Source organism: Ovis aries, chromosome 16 (genome assembly GCF_016772045.2).
Source record: "Ovis aries strain OAR_USU_Benz2616 breed Rambouillet chromosome 16, ARS-UI_Ramb_v3.0, whole genome shotgun sequence".
Lineage (NCBI taxonomy): Eukaryota > Metazoa > Chordata > Mammalia > Artiodactyla > Bovidae > Ovis > Ovis aries.
In genome coordinates this window covers 62,503,943-62,520,361 of record NC_056069.1, presented here as the reverse complement: position 1 = coordinate 62,520,361, position 16,419 = coordinate 62,503,943, and the positions used below count along the sequence as shown (strand labels likewise).

The 16,419-nt window shown below is 45.6% G+C and overlaps 1 long non-coding RNA gene across 1 annotated transcript; it reads left to right on the top strand.

Annotated features, from left to right (window-relative positions):
• Positions 1-2,354: 2,354 nt before the first annotated feature.
• On the top strand, positions 2,355-5,484 carry LOC121816776 (uncharacterized). The gene is made up of 3 exons (XR_006056460.2): positions 2,355-2,607; positions 3,473-3,632; positions 4,023-5,484. It is a non-coding gene; the product is annotated as an uncharacterized LOC121816776 (long non-coding RNA).
• The last annotated feature ends 10,935 nt before the right edge of the window (positions 5,485-16,419 follow it).

Sequence of the window (16,419 nt, the reverse complement as noted above, 5' to 3'; positions counted from 1 at the left end):
TATGAAGAAAAAATAAAGGTAATAAATCACAAACATCTCATATCAGAGAGTTACTTTATCTTTTTGGTGCTGGCCCTGAGAGAGCAGGGGCCAGAATCAGATAGAGCCTCTTTGCTCTTTCTGGTGTCTTCCACCACGCCTGTTAACATGGGGTCTGTTATCAGATGTGGTTGGAAGCCAGATACAGGCTCGATTTACTGCTCTCCTTCGGCGTGGTCCATTTGCCCCAGGCTCAATAAGCCATAAAAAATAGATCCTCTGCCAATTTGACAGCCTCTGCTCTGGAGATGCAAAGTCAATGGGAAATCTACACGATGCTTCTCCTTTTATTCGGTTTATTTGGGAAAAATAATCTCAGAATTAACGATCTGTTTTAGACGAAGGTCAGTGGAAACTCGGGGTATTTATACTAACAGAATTTCCCTGAGTTTAACAATCTTTCTGATCTTTCCTCCTCTCTCCTTCCTTCCCTCCCTCCCTCCCTCTCTATTTTGAATTAGACTATAGCTTCATAATTTGTAGGAAGTTTAGTGTGATTTCAAGAGTGAATTTACAGAAATTTAAAAAATCAATTTGGCAGCACAACTCTATAAATTTTCCATAAAAACTGTTCTGTGTCACTGCCTATCTCCTGGGAGGCAAGAGTGCTAAAGGCTCAGGTTTTCAGGAGAGGACAGGTGCTGGCTTTTCAATTGCCAACAACCTGACTTTGAGCAAATTGAATCCTCTGAGTCACAGTTTTTTCAGATGCAAATAGGAGCCTAGCTTGTCTGTGGTGGAAAGAGATGCCATTCTAGCCAGGACAGTACTCAACAGGCGCTTAATAAGTGATGGGCATGGTTAGCATCATGATTAGGCCGACTTGCATGAACAAAGAAGATAAGACGGTGAAAAGGAAAGAAAGAGGAAATTGGGAAGGGGGAAGGCTTTGTCTTTTTCTTTTAAATACAGTCTTGGAATAGGCACTGAAGTGGCTTCTTGAGTCTGTTTTCAGTCACTCAGTTGTGTCCAACTCTTTGCGACCCCATGGACTGTAGTACGCCAGGTTTCCCTGGAGTTTGTTCAGACTCATGTCCATTGAGTTGGTGATGCCATCCAACCATCTCATCCTCTGTTGCCCTCTTTTCCTCCTGTGCTCAATCTTTCCCAACATCAAGATCTCTTCTAGTGAGTCGGCTCTTTGCATCAGGTGGCCAAAGTATTAGAGCTTCAGCTTTAGCATCAGTCCTTCTAATGAATATCTAGGGTTGATTTCCTTTCGGATTGAGTCTGAGTCTGTAGTAGGAGAGAACTATCTGTGTGGATGAGGGTGGGTGCGAGGGGTGGGGGTGACCAGCTAGAGCCAGATCAGAAGGTCGTGATTACTCTGGTAGCCTCTACCCGGAAGCTGTCATGAGTCAATAGTTCTGGGGGTGTTGGGGAAATCCCCTCTTGTGAACATGATCTTCCCTTTGGCAATGCCCAGCTGAATTGGACCAGAAGGTGGGAGTTAATATGAGCAGCAAGTATTTCATCTCAAACACAGCTTTCTCCCCAGTTCAGTTCCTTCTCCTCATCCTTCTTTGTATAACTCTCTTGTTCAGGTAACTATTGTCTCAGCAAAAAGCAGAGTCAACCAGTGCTTATTGTGATCTCAGGGAGACAGCGGTGAGGGGTGGCTTGCGATGGGATTTCAGTTCCCATCCCAGGTGTTGAATCTGGGCAGCCTAGATGAAAGTCAGGAATCCAAGCCACTAGTCCACCAGGGGCTAGAGGCTAGAAGCAAAAATCCCCAGGCTCTTGCCTCCATTAAAAAATGCATTTCTCAAGGAGGTGAAATCTGTAAAAAAAGAAAAAAAACAGTGCAAAGTTTATTATTAGAGACACAGTGCAAGTGGGAGAGCACGCAGAGAAAGGGTTTGCTTATTTAAGATGGAAGCAAGGCAGAGATGCATGCCTGGAGAGGAATGGTGTGTACAGCAAAGAGGCAGTTAAATCAGTTGCATACAGCAGTTCTTCTGGGTCTTTGTTTAACTTTGGCCAACTATGTTTTTTGGCTCCCCGCCCCTGCCCCCTCACATCTGTCCTGCCCTAGGACCTTCCCCAACATGCATGCACAAACTTTTATTTCAAGATAGATTCCAGCCCAGAGGATTATGGGGGTGCCTTGGCATCACCTATTATGGGATGTTGTCCTCTCCTTTTTGACCCCCAAGGAGCCTTTCTGCACATGTGTCTCCCTTGCCCCAAGGATGGGAAATATGTGACCTCTTGATCCTTTACTCAAATAGGGTTTACCCTCTCTCTGTCCCTGCCAAAACTATTATCATAGTGTCCTCAGGAGGCAAAGTCCGGCTCTTTATCCTGTTCGTGCTGTCATTTCCGTCTCAAAGTGCAAACAGGAGGCTGGTTGTAAGTGTCTAGCCTGCAGCCCTTCTATCTCCCGCCTCAGTTGGAGCGTGTTAAGCAGACTTTCTTGGGGAAGTTAAGGATACTTTGTTGCTGTTGTTGTGTTGCTGTTTCTTTCTTTCTTTCTTTTTTCAGGGATCTGTCTCCACCCTGTCTGCGGCCAGAGATTGGTACCTGAACATGCAGATGATGTTATGTGGTCCTGTCTGGGGATTTAGGGTGAGTTTTGATGTTCTGAGCTGGAGGCAAGAGTAAAGACCTGGGGAGATGAAAGGATACAATAGAAGGAGCTTTGTTCTATGTACGGAAGCTGCATTGAAATGAAAACTCAAGCGCAAACTTCGTTAATCACGCATGTTCTGATTCTCATAGTGGTTGTCAGACCTGAGTTATTGGCAGCGTAAATTTCTGAGCAAATTTCTCTCTTTAACCCTGCCTAACACACCCTGCCTTGTTTGCCTTTTATAAAAATCAGAGCCTTTCCGGAAGAAGGTGCCCTGGAAAATCATATGTCCTCATTCCTTTGGGAGAAATTTTCAAATCCTGAAATACCTAGGGGAGAAAGAGACAGAGGCATGACTTGAAAATTAGTCACCAAGAAAATGGTAAAAATTCACCATTAGAAAGCTAGAAAGTCTGACTTTTGAAGCCTCTCTCTTTCCTAGATTCACCTTAAAAAAAGAGAAGGTTAAAACATGGTACTTTGAATCTACAAACTAAATTGAGAGGGAAATCCTAGAGCCTTAACACATTGCCTCATCGCAAGTAAGAAAATGTTTTGAATAAATGTAGGAATTGCATCTCTGGATAACTGTGTGTTAGGGGAAAAGATTGATTACTATCACCACCAGACAATTATTAGCATTCCTCATTCTGATCTATTCCATGAAATTTCAAAAGTAACTTTAAGAAGGCACAATTGCTTACTTCACAAAGGTTTGAAAATTTTGACACTTAACTTCTCATTAACTTAGAGTGAAAAGGTAATAAACCCAGGAGATCTCAACCCAGAAATGATTTTAGCTGATACTAAAAAAACAGCCTTAAAAACCCCACACTTATTTAACTTTCTCCTCTGTTGCAGATGTTGGCAAAAGTATACTCTGAAGTTGTAACATGTGTGTATTGATTTATGAGCCTGTACTGGATTGTTTCCTAGGCAGAGAATTGGTATTCAGCTGAAGAATTCAGTCTTTGAATCCTGAAACTTTCTACCTAACATCCAGGAGATGTCAGTGGTGAAGGTAATGGGCCATACAAATAAAATCCTCACTGTGGTGGTTGATGGTTTAGGCCCTAAGTCGTGCCGTGTCCCAGGCAAGAATGCTGGAATGGGTGGCCATTTCCTTCTCCAGGGGATCTTCCTGACCCAGGGATGGAACCCGGGTTTCCTGAACTGCAGGCAGATTCTTTACCAACTGAGCCAAAAGGAACACACCTGCAAGCCTGGCAATCATGAGTTTATTTTGTATTAGATGCTCAGATTCTCCATGTGGCAGGGCTCTGCTAACTAGATTCATCCAACAAGAGCGGACTTTTTCTTTCCACCATTTGAGAATCTTATGTTAATTTCCTATACATGTTCTTTGTACCACAAACTTGGTGACTTAAAATAATGCAGATTTTTTTCTCAGGTGGGTCTAAAGGCCAGAAGACTGAAAAAAGCTTCAGAAGACTGAAATCCACGTGTTGGCAGGACTGCAAGCCATCTGGACGCTGTGAGATGATCTGCTGCTTTGCCTTTTCAGCTTCCAGTGGCCACGGAGAGTCCCTCTGCTTGCGGCCTCCTGACACCTTCCTTGATCTTAAAAATGCATCACTTCAGTCCCTACTGCTCTCAATTTCCCTCTGCCTTTCTCTTACAAGGAGCACACTCAGCTAATCCGATAACATCCCCATCACAAGATCCTTAACTTAATCCTCTTAGCCACAGAAAGTAACATCCCCAGGATCCAGGCAGGATTAGAAGTTGTGTACCTTTGGGGACCATCTTTCAGCCTACCACATTTTAGGATGCAAATTATTAAATTTGACCAGCATCACCACTGTATTCTTTTTATAGGTATGGCTCAGTGGAGAAGAGGGTGACAGAGGATTAGATGGTTGAATGGCATTATGGATTCAATGGATATGAAACTTGGGCAAACTCCGGGAGATGGTGAAGGACAGAAAAGTCTGGTGTGCCGCAGTCCCTGGGGTCCCATAGAGTCAGACAAGACTCGGTGACTGAACAGCAACAGCAATGGTAAAGAACCTGCCTGCTAGTGCAGGAGCCACAGGGGACGTAGGTTCAGTCCCTGGGTCGGGAAGATCCCTTGAAGGAGGAAATGGCAAACCACTCCAGTGTTCTTGCCTGGGAAACCCCATGGACAGAAGAGCCTGGTGGTCTATAGTCCATGGGGTCACAGAGAGTCGGACGCAACTAAGTGACTGAACATGTAGGCTTGCAGGGCATTTTACACTTTATTAACTAAATCTTCTAAGCTAAGAAAATAATATGCTTGTGACTAAAAAAAGAAAAAGAAAACAAGCGGTACAAAATATCTCCAATGAAATATGAGCTAGGCTGGTTTTGGTGGCCAGGTGGTCACTGTATTCTAGCCCCAGACCCTTCCCCAGAGCTAATCATAGTTACCTGTTCCCTGGTGTCCTTCCAGAAAGCTTTCATATGTGTATTATATGCTGTTTAATATAAATGCAAAATGCTATACATGTTGCTCTGAATTTGAACTTTCTAGTTCCTTTACCTTGGCACTCTTTCCTTATCAACACATCCAATTTTATTCTATTTCTTTTAACTGTTATGTAATATTCTGTTGAGTGGAGATATCATAATTTATTTAAGAATTTCTTTTTTGTGTGTGAAATATCAACTTTTAGATTTTATCCAGGATTCTATCTGCCACCACAGAGTCACCTACGTAATTGTCTGTGTATTCCTTTCCCTCTCTATATAATCAGTAATGTGTTCATTGCTGAGTAGCATTCCATTGTATAAATAGATCACAATTAGCTTTTTTTTTTTCTCTTGGGGATAGACATATGACTATTTCCAGTATTTGGCTATTATGAATAAAGTTGTGATAAAAACTGGAATGTGAATCTTGGTGTGAACATATTTCTACTTCTCTTTGGTAAATACTAGTATTGGAATTGTTGGGTCCTGGGGTTTGTGTATGGCCAACTTTAGAAATCCTGCCGATGGAAGAAATTTTCACATATTAAGGTATGGGGAAGTCATGCTGACTTACATCTAATTTAACTTGGACTTCAAGCTAGCCAAGCAGCCTGATTGTGGCCCATTAAACCTGCATCATACATCTTCTTTAAGCATTAAACAAAGGAACACATGTACAAACCAAAACGGAGCAACTACGGTTCTGGCATTCAGAATGGAGCTGCGCAGCCACTGTGGACATTCCTGTATGACTGACAACCTGCAGTTTCTGAACTTTATCCCACTCAAGGACGCCCACCAGCCCTCTCAAAACAATACCTGCTAGCGCCTGTCAGCAGCAACCACATGCTCTCAAGTCTCCCCTCGTAATTATGTAACTGTTTTTGACCCAAGGCGACCCATGCTTCATAAGCACCCTACTTCTTGCTGGCGCAAACCTAACTCGACAAACAGCTTATGTAACTTTGTGTTTTTTTTTTTTTTCTGGCGTATATAAATCTCCCCTATTTTTCAGTCTGGCAGAACACAATTTAAGTGCTTCCTTGAATCTATGTTTCCTGGGCTATCACCCTCAGCTTGGCTCAGATAAAGCTCTTTTCTATTCCTATCATAGCTTGTTTATGGCTTATTTCCATCAACACTGTCAGATTATTCCCAAAGGTGGTTTCAAAGCTTACTCACCTAACAGCACTGTGTGAGAGTCTCAAGTGTTCTACATTCTTGCCAACACACGGCGTGGCATCTTCTCCATACTAACCATTTGGTGAAGGTATAACAGTATTTCGCTACATTTTCAGTTTTTCCAGGAGTCATGTATGGATGTGAGAGTTGGACCGTAAAGAAAACTGAGCTCCGAAGAACTGACACTTTTGAACTGTGGTGCTGGATAAGGCTTTTGAGAGTCCCTTGGCAGCAAGGAGATCCAACCAGTCCATCCTAAAGGAAATCAACCCTAAATATTCATTGGAAGGACTGATGCTGAAGCCGAAGCTCCAATCCTTTGGCCACCTGGTGTGAAGAGCTGACTCACTGGAAAAGACCCTGATGCTGGGAAAGATTGAAGGCAGGAGGAGAAGGGGACAACAGAGGATGAGACGGTTGGATGGCATCATTGACTCAGTAGACATGAGTTTGAGCGAGCTCTGGGAGATGGTGAAGGACAGGGAAGCCTGGCATGCTGCAGTCCATGGGGTCGCAAAAAGTCAGATGCAAGTTAGTAAATGAACAATAGCAACAACACTTTCAGTTAGCATTTCCCTAATCACTAATGAGTTTTGAGTGACCTTTCGTATTTTCATTGACCATGTGGTTATCCCTTTAATATATGAGTTGCTTAGTCACATCTTTTTCTTACTTTTTGTTGGTTTGCCCATCTGGTCCTTACTGGTTTGAAGGAGTTATTCACATTCTGGGTACAACTTCTTAATCAGATATAAGCATTGAAAATATTACCTCCCTCTCTGTGAATTCACTCTTTTAATGTTGGCTTTTTGTGAACAAAATTTCTTAATTCTAGACTGCTGCAGTTTCTCAAACTTTTCCTTGAAGGTCAGTGTGCTTTTGTGTTTTTAATACTTTATGAGATCTTTGCTGTTCCAAGTGCAGAAGGATATTCTCTTATGTGATTTTCCAGGCATATAACCGCCCAGCGGGTGCTAGTGGCAAAGAATCTGCCTGTCAATGCAGGAGATGCATGTTTGATCCCTACATCAGGAAGAGCCCCCTGGAGTTGTAAATGGCAACCCATTCCACTACTTTTTCCTGGAGAATCCCATGGACAGAGGAGCCCGGTGGATTACAGTCCACAGGGTAACAAAGAGTTGGACACGACTTAGCACCCACCTACCATAACCACCTGAAATTGTTTTCTGTATATAGTGCGAAGGTCTAAGATTATTTCTTAAAACTGTGACTATTCAAGGGACCTAGCACCAGTTATGGGAAGGATCATCTTTTCCTTTGGACTCTGTAGTTCACCTCAGTCATAAATCAAACGAATGCCAATCTGTGGGTCTGCTTCTGTCCCTGCTAGTTTGTATCACTGTCTGTCATTTGATTTAGGAAAAATGAAGAATTGTGACCCTTTTTTGCACCTGAGTGCCTTAGAGCTTGTACCGTTGGGCTAATTCTGTTTTGGTCAACATGTACTTAAAGAGTATTTTGTGTACGTTTAACTTGGAGCCTTCAGTAAGATAGAGTGTTTAAATTCATCTTCATTAGATCCCCCATCTTTTCCCCAGGTCTCAGGAGGAAATAAGCCAATTAACAGTTTGCTGGTAAATGTCCTGCGATCCTGGGCAGAGAGTCTGCTGCAGAGAAATGGGGCAGAGGACGGGGTTCCTTCAGTGCGTGATAACTTGCTTCCATAGCATTCCTCTTCCTATTGGGGCTCATCCCTCTCTCTTGGGCCCCAGATAACCTTGATGCTTCTCCAAGCCATCCTCAAACCCCATCTGCTCATTTACAGCTTGACTCATCCTGGATGCCTCTCCCAGGATGGCCTCTCTCCTGCTTTTGGTCTCTATAAAGTTTACCCCCAGGAAGATTCCCCTGGAGGAGGGTATGGCAACCCACTCCAGTATTCTTGCCCGGAAGATCCCATGGGCAGAGGAGCCTGGTGGGCTACAGTCCATGGGGTCACAAAGAGTCAGACACAACTGAAGCAACTTAGCGCGCGCACACACACACACACACACACACACACACACACACACACACACTGATGTCATCTAGAAAACCTCTCCCAATCCTGTCAGCCCTTACGGATCTTTCTCTCCTCCAAACCCGGGAGCTGCTATTATGTCTGAACCACTTGTTTTGGCTTTTGTATCACAGACGCTCCTCTTGACACCCAGCTCTGCAGGAAGGCAAAACCCCTCTCTCTTAGTCAAAGCAGTTCAATAAATATTGTATCCTGGATGGAGAGGTGAGGAGGCCTGGAGGCAGCCTACTGGAGTGGCCTGCTTTGGGGTGCCAAGCAGCAGAGGGCCTGCTGCCTGTGTGAGATTCAGGATGCTCTGCCCTGTGAGATGCCTGGTGGCCCGATGCCCCTAATACTAGTGTCAGCTTGCTGGGAACCGTCCTAAACCCTCCCTTCATCTTGCCAAATATTTGAATTGGAAAAGATGCCAACTCTCCTGAGGGGCAGAGCAGGGCATGATCCAGGTGGGGAGAAGACCATGCTGCTCATCTGAGTCGGAACTTTTTCTTCTTTAGCTGAAAATGGAAGCATTGCTGATACTCTCTGTGTAGCAGAGAGTCAGCAAGCCTGCAACCAAGGAAGCTGTCAGAATATGAGGGACGGGTGGACGCCACCGTCACCAAGCTGCTCAAAGCCCCGTCGTCCGCACAGACAAGCCCGCGCACCTGCTGGATGGTACTTCCTTTAAATAGATGTTAAACAGCATCGCCGGGACGTGCCTTCACTGTACTGTCATGATCAACGGCATGTGCTGGCTGACAGGTTAAAAAAAGCTGTTGAGCTGCAGGTAAAATGAGACAAATATGGAGAGACATTCTGGGTGTTCGGGGATTTTTTGTCATTTGCCAGTGACAGATGTTTTGGGGATTTCGTCCCTGGGTCTTGCCAGATGTTCTCCACTTGACTTCCCTGAGGTTCCTGGCAGAATGGAAGGACTGATCTGTAGCCTGTTTTCCCTCTTTTAAAATCATTTTCTGGGACCTGAGCAGTTGAGAAAATAAATATTGCCATGCCAGTCTCCTCTCGTTTGGTGATTTCTGACAAGTGTGCCGTGTAAAAATAAAATTGCAGCTCTGGTTCTCGGGAGCCATTGGAATCATTTGTGGTCATCCGTCTGCTAACGATGGGCTTGTGGTTTGCTCTAGGAACATTCCATTCATCATTCCCTCCTGGATGTCCCTTAGGTCCTAAGTAGAAAAATCGAAGTACAGTTATGTGGCAGCATACGTTTCTGATCACACAAACCTCAGCACTCAACGGCCTGAGCCTTAAATTCTCTCCTGCGTTCTCTGAGTGGAGAGGGATTTCACCCCATGGGGATCCCAGGCTAGGCATGGCTTCACGATCTGTTAGACAGAATGCTTCTCTCAGGGGGCTTGCTGAGGCTGGGTCTGCAAGAGGCGGTATGGATATGTGAACAGGAAAAGTGGGCCCTCAGACGATGCTGCCTGGCTTTAAAAGCCCCAAAGGGGGTCTTTCAGGGAAGGCAGAGACTGTTTGGGCTTGGGCAAAACTTGCAGTATCACGGTTCAGGCCTGGCAGGAGCAGTCAGGCGAGAGTCGTCAAGCCAGCTGGGAGATTTAAAGGGATGTTCTTTAAGCCCAACGGATGATCTGTTTCTTTGAGAAAAGCGTTCCTACCCTGGCGAGAGCTAGCCAAGTCATCTGTTGTTGGGATTTACGTTTTTTTTGGAAGTTTCTGAAACAATAATGACGTAATTCACAAATTGATTTTCCTGGGAAAGTAAAGTCCTGGTGATGTCGTGTGTGGAAGAGTAAGTTGTGTCAAGTAAGTGGGAAGCTCTGGGCTCCAGCTGGCTCCAGTTCTCACACTGTTTTCTTACAATTCTGAAATGCAGAGTTCCAGAGATTAGCACAGAGAGATGAGAAAGTGAACAATGCAGAGAAATAGAGGAAAACAACAGAATGGGAAAGACTAGAGACCTCTTCAAGAAAATTAGAGATCCTAAGGGAACGTTTCATGCAAAGATGGGCTCAATAAAGGACAGAAATGGCATGGACCTAAACAGAAGCAGAAGATAAATTAAGAAGAGGTGGCAAGAAAACAACAGGTTGTCGTTCAGTTGCTAAATCATGTCCGACTCTTTGTGACCCTGCGGACTGTAACCCACCAACCTCCTCTGTCCATGGCATTTCCCAGGCAAGGATACTGGAGTGGGTTGCCGTTTCCTCTTCCAGGGAATCTTTCTGACCCAGGGACTGAACCTGCATCTCCTGCATTGGCAAGGGAATTGTTTACCGCTGAGCCACCTGGGAAGCCCTGTGTTAACAGGAGGGAATATTTATCTGATTATTAGTTACTTAAGAAATATGGAGGGAGGGAGGAAGAGTGTTTCTCAGATGGAAACACTGAGACAGACAGTTGACGTGTGCTGATGAAACGGTTTCCCCTCGTGCAGGGATGCGGGAAGGTAGGACAGGAAAGGACTTTCTCATGGATCTCCACTGGGGACAGGACTCTGCCCCATGCTCTACAGTCATTTTCTCATTTTAATGTTGACAGTAACCTCCTGACATAGTTGTTATCCCCATTAAATGGCTGGGAAGGCTCGAAGACAATAAATCATCTGCAGACAGGAAGTAATGGGGCCGGGACAGGACCCAAGTCTGCTGGGGTCAGATTCTGTGCTGGGCACCACAATGACCCTTCAGTTCAGTTCCGTTCAGTTCAGTTCAGTTGCTCAGTCATGTCTGACTCTTTGCGACCCCATGGACTGCAGCACAGCAGGCCTCCCTGTCCATGACCAACTCCCAGAGCCTACCCAAACTCATGTCCACTGAGTCGGTGATGCCATCCAACCATCTTATCCTCTGTCGTCCCCTTCTCCTCCTCCCTTCAATCTTTCCCAGGATCAGGGTATTTTGACATGAGTCAGCTCTCCACATCAGGTGGGCAAAGTGTTGGAGTTTCAGCTTCAACATCAGTCCTTCCAATGAATACTCAGGACTGATTTCCTTTGGATGGACTGGTTGGATCTCCTTGCTGACCAAGGGACTCTCAAGAGTCTTCTCCAACACCACAGTTCAAAAGCATCAATTCTTCGGCACTCAGCTTTCTTTATAGTCCAACTCTCACATCCATACATGACCACTGGAAAAACCATAGCCTTGACTAGATGGACCTTTGTTGGCAAAGTAACGTCTCTGCTTGTTAATATGCTATCTAGGTTAGTCATAACTTTCCTTCCAAGGAGTAAGTGTCTTTTAATTTTATGGCTGCAGTCACCATCTGCAGTGATTTTGGAGCCCCCAAAAATAAAGTCAGCCACTGTGTCCCTAGGGAGGTATAATAGCAGCCACCCCACAGACCACCCGTCTGCCTGTGTCCCCTGTACCATTCACTATGCCACCTCCCCTTGGCCATTCCTGGGAGGCATTGAGTGTCAAGCCTGCATGAGGGCCTTGTTCTTTGGAGCCATTCATCTCATTATGCCTTGCATTGGTCTTCCCTATGGCTGGAGTTCTCTCTAAAACTCAGCTTTCAACAAGCTGCACTGCTTTAAAGCCCTTCAGAGCTCCTCTCCCTTATGGACAAAGTCCACACTCTCTAGTGGGATGTTGAAATGGTCAGTGAGCCTGAAGAAGGACACGGAAGTGAAGAGTCTGACAGCAGCATGGCTGCTCAACACTGAGAACATTCACGTGGTACTGTTGCTGTTTAGTTGCTAAGCCATGTCTGACTCTTTGCGAGCCCGTGGACTGTAGCCCGCCAGGCTCCTCTGTCCATGAGATTTCCCAGGCAAGAACACTGGAGTGGGCTGCCATTTCCTTTTCCAGGGGATCTTCCAGACCTAGGGATCAAACCCACTTTCCTGCACTGGCAGATGAATTCTTTACTGCTTAGCCATCAAGGAAGCTCATTCAGGTTATAGCAAATCCAGAAGGAAATCTTACCTGAACATCCCTTCTTTGATTAAATCAGAGCTTCCTAAGAATTTGGTTGCCATAAATGCCCCTCTGATGGAATCATCAGTAGGTAGGCAACTGACCTTTAACACTGAGATATTGTGAGAAATCTGTGTGAATGAGCCTTCTCAGAACTTTCCATACTTTTTCACTGAAGCTCTACCCCTTCCCCACTTTACCCCCATTAAACCCCAGCTTTCCGCATTGCAGGAAGATTCTTCACCATCTGAGCCACCAGGGAGGCCCATATAAACGCGTATCCCTGGCTGTTCAGGAAGCCGTTCTTTACAGTCTGCTCCTGCATGCGGGTGGAATAAAATTTCTCCTATTGATCTGTCTGCTGTCATTTAGTTTGCAGACCCCTAATCACTCAAACATTACTGGACATAAGAAAAGTTTTCCTTCCAGCAGAAGGAAAGGCTGAGGGGTGAAAAAAAAAACCCAGAAAATTCATCCACAAGGTGATGGGGGTCACTTGTAAATTTTCTTTTTCTATATAAAGCCTCGACTTCTGTCACGCGTTTTCTTTGCCGCCATGGACCACTCATCACTCTTTGACTCCACCTTAAACTCTGCTCTTTGTCCTGCTAGTATCTTTTCTTCAAAAGCTCCAAACCTTCCTCTCTGCTAAGAGACCTCCTTCTGATAACATTCAAAAGCTTTTTCTTGAAGTTTTCTGCATCTGTACTGCTTTCTGCCAGAAAGAACCAGGCACTCTTGACTGTGCCCTTAACAATATGACTGTATACTTGTCCCGTCTTTGTGTCCTTACCCATGGACAGCCATCCATTTAGCAGTCTCTTTATTCTTTCATGGATCCGTGGGCCCATCCATTCACTTTTCATTCACGCAGACATCTGTTCATCTGACACTCCTTCCATTATCTATGGAAGGAAGACTCGTTTCTTTAAAACTCTATGTATGCCTAACCCCGATTTGATCTTGGTATGGAGAAGACTGATTTTATTCTGTTCCAAGGTCACAGCATAGAGAACCAATTCCAGAAAACACCTCCAGAATGTGGCTCAGTGGTAAAGAATCTGCCTGTAATGCAGGAGACACAAGATATATGGGTTCAGTCTCTGGGTTAGTTGGATCCCCTGGAAGAGGAAATGGGAAACCACTCCAGTATTCTTGCTGGGAAAATCCCATGGACAGAGGAGCCTGGAGGGCTGCAGTCTGTGGGGTCACAGAAGAGTTGGACATGTCTGGGTGACCTCAGTGTACATGCATGATGGGATAAGAACCGAAAAACTTTGGAAGTGACACCAAGGAATCAGATGCAGAAAAAAACAAGATGCCGAGGACATTTCTAGCTTGTGGTGGTTTCAGATGCATTCCATCGTGGAGATAAAAAGAGCACGACATAGCTTTCAACTTGGCTTTAAATTGTTCTTTATGGGAAGGAGCCCCTGCTCTAACTCAGAAGGTGACACCTTGAAGACCGTGCTGCTTGTAAAACATTTGCTGGCTCTTGTTAACACTGGTCAAATCAGGAATGTCCCACCTCACAAGAGAACCTGTTTATTCTGCATGCATTTTCAAGTTCCTGGTGGCAACCGGATGTTGGTTATTGTGAATTAAAGGCTCCATCTTCACGGCAACAACTTCAGCCTGTATTAACAGACATCAGCGTTTTCTCTGACAGGCAGGCATTTCTATCTGTTGGGGAACAGGATGCTTTTCTCTGGCTCTGGTTCCCAATACTTACAGCCTAAAGATGGAGTGATGGACAGCTCATTTTCCATTCTCCATGGAAGCTGACTCGTCTGACGATTCCATTCATTAGAGGTAGAGTGAGAGAAATGCATACTTCATTTTCTTTGTGTCCACTACCTTATTTTCCCTCTTTTGGTCTGGAGGGAACCAATAAACCTTCTATCTTCACATTTTCAGAGGACTGCTTTCCATCTAGCTGCTGCTTGAACGCTTTTAAATGGAAAAGAGAACTGAAAACAGGCTGCTGTTTGGGTGATTTGCAAGCTCTCTGAAATTACTGTTTTTCTGCTTCGCAGGCTCAGTGATTGACAGTACCTCCCTCCAGATAGTCAACCGGCTGGCACTGGCCGGGATGGCGCTGTTCAAAATTATTTGAGTCTCTCCTTCTTTTTTGGTCAGTTACTATTGAATGAAACCAGAATTAATTTTTCATGGGCTACCGGTCTTGCACAGTCACGGTGTACCTTGCTGCATTTATGGCCTTTGCAAGTAACATCTCCTTCCTTTTTTTACTTGGCCTTTCCTGGTCTCTCTGGAATTTTAGGTTTGCATATCTGGTGTCTTTTGATAAGAGCAGATCAACTAGGCAACCTGGGATGTGAGAAAGCTCTTTGCACATGAGGTCCAGGGGCTGTAGTAAACAGCTGGTGCATTGGACTGGAGACCAAGGCTGGGGCAGAAGACCGGCTGATCCCATGCTGTGTCCACATAGGAAGCCTCTGGCCTGAGGCCACTGCAGCCCGTTGTCTCCTCCTGTTGATGGAGGTTTTTCGGCCTTAGCACTACTGACACTCTGGCCTGAGTAGTTCTCTGTCGTGTGTGTATGTGTGTGGGGGATGTGTGTGCTGTCCTGTTCACTGGGGATGTCTAGCAGCATCCCCGGAGAAGGCAATGGCACCCCACTCCAGTACTCTTGCCTGGAATATCCCATGGACGGAGGAGCCTGGTAGGCTGCAGTCCATGGGGTATCTACCAGTCGGACATGACTGCGCGACTTCACTTTCACTTTTCACTTTCATCATTGGAGAAGGAAATGGCAACCCACTCCAGTGTTCTTGCCTGGAGAATCCCAGGGACAGGGGAGCCTGGTGGGCTGCCGTCTGTAGGGTCACACAGAGTTGGACACGACTGAAGTGACTCAGCAGCAGCAGCATCCCTGCTTTTCATCCATTGCCTCCCCAGGGGAGACAACCCCAAATGTCTCCAGGCATCACTGGACATCCCCTGTGGGCAAGGGGGACTGTCCTTAGGTGGGAACCATGGCTGGAGGCACCCTGCCTTGTGCCCTTTGAGGGGAAGTCCTCAGAGAGAGTTGGGATGAATGGGTGGGGAGGAAATATGAATGAGATGGACCCAGGGGTACCACAGCCACAGCTGAGAGCCCAAACTAGTGACTTCACTGGTTGCCAACCCTGGCCACGTGCTAAACTGGCCTGGAGAGCTTTACCAAATACCCACTGTCTGAACCCAGCCCTACGATCCTGAATGAGCTGGCTTGAGGACTTGGCCCAGGCATCGGTATTTTCTTCTTCTCAAGTTCCTTGCGTGACAAGCGTGAAGCCGGGGTGGAGGACCACAGGTGGAGAGTGCAGTCTCACCCACGGCCAGGCAGGCTCAGTCCTACACAGCTGTCTTGGCTTCACATAGTTCAGCGCCCAGAGTGTGCCCTCTGCACTCAACCCCTCAAAAGAGTGGGACCACTTACAACCCCTCCTCCAGCCCAACCCCTGGACACACCCCTACCCTCACCCAGTATAAGAAGCCAGCTCGATCCTTCCTTGCAGAGCAAGCAAAAGAAACTGTTACCTTTTTTCACCTTCTCGTGCAGCTAGCACAGAGACCCAGTGAAGCCTTGCCTGAATTTCTTGTCTGGCCTCTAGTCAATTTCTATTAATTGTGGAAGGCCAAAAATCCTGGTTGGCATCAAAAGGAAAAATTAAGAGTGAGAAAGAATGACAGGGGTAGGTGATGTCCCCCGAGAGTAGACCACTCTTGAAGAATGGGCAGAATTTTAACAGAAGGGATTGGATGAAACAGTCATCAAGACATAGAGAGAACTCGTGGGTGAGTGATCCAGCCTCAATACCCAATGGAGCTGGGTTAGTGCATGACAGTAACTTTGGAGATTCCTAAGATGATGCTGTGAAAGTGCTGCACTCAATATGCCAGCAGCGGTCACAGGACTGGAAAAGGTCAGCTTTCATTCCAATTCCAAAGAAAGGCAATGCCAAAGAATGCTCAAACTACCGCACAATTGCACTCATCTCACATGCTAGTAAAGTAATGCTCAAAATTCTCCAAGCCAGGCTTCAGCAATATGTCAACCGTGAACTCCCTGATGTTCAAGCTGGTTTTAGAAAAGGCAGAGGAACCAGAGATCAAATTGCCAACATCCGCTGGATCATGAAAAAAGCAAGAGAGTTCCAGAAAAACATCTATTTTTGCTTTATTGACTATGCCAAAGCCTTTGACTGTGGGGATCACAATAAACTGTGGAAAATTCTGAA